The sequence below is a fragment of the Macrotis lagotis genome, chromosome 1 (genome assembly GCF_037893015.1).
Source record: "Macrotis lagotis isolate mMagLag1 chromosome 1, bilby.v1.9.chrom.fasta, whole genome shotgun sequence".
Lineage (NCBI taxonomy): Eukaryota > Metazoa > Chordata > Mammalia > Peramelemorphia > Peramelidae > Macrotis > Macrotis lagotis.
The window spans coordinates 134,432,794-134,436,752 of record NC_133658.1 but is presented as its reverse complement, the minus strand read 5'-3'; the positions used below and the strand labels follow the sequence as shown (position 1 = coordinate 134,436,752).

The 3,959-nt window shown below is 32.0% G+C and overlaps 1 pseudogene; it reads right to left on the bottom strand.

Moving 5' to 3' along the window:
* Positions 1-327: 327 nt before the first annotated feature.
* LOC141516119 (proteasome subunit beta type-3 pseudogene) lies at positions 328-888 on the bottom strand (annotated as a pseudogene).
* Positions 889-3,959: the final 3,071 nt, after the last annotated feature.

Here is a 3,959-nt window from a genome sequence, read left to right as displayed (position 1 = left end):
GAAGCCAGAAATGAAGGAAATAACACCATATATATAATACAAATTATTATATAATTATATATATATAATATTTATATAGATACATACATATATATGTATATATGTACTTATAGGCAAACACACACATGGAAACACACTCATGCAATTACACACACACAAACATGTATGCACTTTTTTGGACAATGGCTGCAAAGAGATTAAGTACTTATTTCAAATATATATATTATATATATATAATATATATATATATATATATAGTATCTTATTATTTTTTTAAAAAATGAATGAGCTCTGGGAGGGGAAGATGGGTGAGAGAGTTTAGCCCATCTATGCCATAAGTGTTTGGGTGGTGATCTTTACTTTCTCCAAAATATGGACAATCATCTCTATTTCTGACAGTGTCCTGAACAACAATATTCAGCATAGCTTGGCACATGGATTCAAAGAGTTACTCAAGTTCCATATTGGGGTCCAAGTGGGATTTGCATATCCCAAAAATCTATCCTGAACAGGTGCATCAGTCAACATAGGGAACTGATGAGATCCTAGCAACAAATAAGGAACTCAAAGGTCTTAGCGTGCAAGTCAGCAATAACTGTAAATAAGGGCAAAACTATTTCTCAGACAGGAGGTTGGCTATCATGCTCATCAACCTTCTTTCGATTCATATAAATTCAACAGGAATTTGAGCCACTGAGCTATGATCTGTATGTCAATGGTGAGCCCAGCACGATCAATATATAAACAGTCACCCATAGGGGACATATTCTGGAAGTCAATAGTTAACATCTGGGCCTGGTTGTCAAAGCACCTTTCCAATGTAATGGCCACACAGTTCTTCCCTTTCATGGCCATGATGGCCCCTCCATTAGAGAGCATAATAGACATGGTGCTGTCATTTAAGAGGCCCCCAAAAATGACAACATATATTCTTGGCAGAAACTATACTATCACAAAAGGTAAGAAAGGCTTTTCTAACATTCAAAAAAAAACCCATTAAATATCAGAAATGGCAATGATAACTTATCACAATTGAAGTTTGTTCTCACTGGTTGCTACTATATCTGAAAAAGAGTGAATGACTAAACCAGTTCCATGGAATTTTTGATGCCGATTACTAGCATATCATTTGTCTTAATGTAGATTGGAAGGAACACAATGACTGGATGACCAAAATGTAGTCAGATGAAATTACATATTTCCATATTCTTTCAGTTCTTTGAATGAATCAAAATGGATATTTATTTCAAGAATATAGAACATTATCAGACCAATTCTGATTTCACTATGCATTTCTTTTTCTGTTGTCCCATATATCTTAAATGAGAAATTTATGCAAAATGTCAAGGGTCTTCTTCACATTTCCCTGGCATTATAAGGCTAACAAAGGAGGAAAACTACAATACCTAACTTATAACTGTTCTTACTTTATGGTCAGTCTATTTTCTTTTTTTATTCAGATCATATCTTGATTTTCTTATATTTATCCTATTTAAAGCTTAATTTCTCATACTATTTTCTGTTCATACTCATGCATGCTGTACACACCAAATTAGACTAAACTAGGAGATGCAAGTTTATTTTGTATAGTAACCACTGTCAAAAAAATAAATCAACAGTGACTAGCATTGTTTGTCTGTCTGTCTGTCTGTCTGTCTCTCTCTGTATATATCAGATTGCCTTATCAGGGTTGGGAAAAAACTTTTTTTCTGCCATGGGTCATATGTTATGACAACATCACTATCTATATTTCTTCAAACATTTAATAAATTTACCCCTTAAAAGCTACTGGATTTATGGAATTTTGAATCTCACCTATAGTGGTCTTGACAACTCCAAACTGATATGACTTGAGGGCTGAGGTCCTGGTCCCTGATCTGTATGTTTTGTATGCTTCTGTTTGTAGATGATATTGTACTAATTATGTCAAGTCCCTGAACATTCTAGAAACATATGAACAGGAGACATAATTACTGAAAATTGTTTTGTCTATTGTGATACACAGGACCCAGCATCTAGTTTAAAGATTCCAATTGTCCTTACCATGAGATGCTGCTGTAACCATCCTAAAGATATCATTTACCATACTCATGCAAATACACATACATACATACATACACATATACATACAAGTACATGTATGCATATTTTGGACAATGACTTCATGCAGTTTATATATTGATCTTAAATATTATGAGGATGTAACTTTCGAATGAAGGCTGTCTATCGAAAAAATTATGGCATATAGTTAGATACACAACAAATGAACCTTATTCCTTCTCTCTCTCTCTCTCTTTATATATATATATATATATATATATATATATATATATATATATATATATATATATATCTGCAACAGGGTAATGAGTTGTTCTGATCATTGAATAGGAGAAAAATGGGGGCCAGATTTCCTGTAAGAAATTGCAAAACTCCAGTAATGACCTCTAACATTTCTAACATCAAAGGTCCATAATTTTAATGTTATTTTTATACCAGTATTACTAAATGTCTGTAAGATAATAAACTCAATATTCTCTGAAGAATTAAAAGTTAATATCATAAAGAAAACACTAAAGAACTGAATGAATATGAGAACAACACAAAATATCAAAAAATTAATCAGTGAGCATTTATTAAACAGCATTTCTGTTTCTAGCACATGCTAGGCAATGGGAATACAAAACCAAAGTAAAATATCCTCTTAAGAAGAGGTGGCATAGTGGATAAAGCACCAGCCCTGGAGTCAGGAGTACCTGGGTTCCAGTCCAGTATCAGACACTTAATAATTACCTAGCTGTGTGGCCTTGGGCAAGCCACTTAACCCCGTTTGCCTTGCAAAAACCTAGCAAAAATGGTTTATTTTATATCCTGTTACTTTGCTAAATTTCTTAATTGTTTTAAGGAGTTTTTTTGATGATTTTCTCAGGTTCTCTTGATATGCCATCATGACATCTGCAAAGAGTGAAAGTTCTGCTTGCTCATTGCCAATTCTTATTCCTTCATTTTCTTTTTTCTTCTCTTATTACTACTTCTACCATTTCTAATACTATATTGTATATTAATGGTGATAAAGAGCATTCTTCTATTTTTTGGAAATGCTCTGAATTTATTCCCATTGAATACAATATTTGTTGATGGTTTTAAATAGATACTATTTATTATTTTTAGGAAAACTCCATTTATTCCTAAACTTTCTAGAGTTTTTAATAAGAATGGATCCTGTATTTTATCAAAGGTTTTTTCAGGATCAATTGAGATAATCATATGATTTTTGTTGATTTTACTATTAATTTGTATAATTATGTTGCTGTTTTCTTAATGTTGAACCATCCCTGCCTACTGGTATAAATCTAATCTGATCATGGTGTCTTATCCTGGTAATAACTTGCTAAAGTCTCATTGCTAATATTTTATTTAAGATATTTGCATCAATATTCATTAGGGAGAATGTTCTATAATCTTCTTTGTTTGTTTTGGTTCTTTCTGGTTTAGGTATCAGCACCATGTTGGTGTCATAAAAGGAGTTTGGCAGAACTCCTTCCTCTACAATTTTTTAAAATAGTTTATGTAGAATGAGAATTAATTGTTTCTTAAATGTTTAGTAGAATTCACTTGTAAATCTACCTGGACCCAAAGACCTTTTCTTACAGAGTTTATTGATTTTTTTTTCAATTTCTGTTTCTGAAATGGGGTAATTTAAGAAATTTATTTCCTCTTCTGCTAATCTGGGCAGTTTGTATTTTTGTAAACATTCATTGATTTCATTCAAGTTATTCGATTTATTGGCATAGTTTGGGAAAGTAGCTCTGAATTATCTCTTTAATTTTCTCATCATTGCTGGTTAGTTCACCCTTTTCATTTTTGGTAATAGTAATTTGGTTATCTTCTCTTTTTTAAATCAGATTAACCAGTGGTTTGTCTATTTTATTGATTTTTTGCTTAGAACCAGCTCAGTT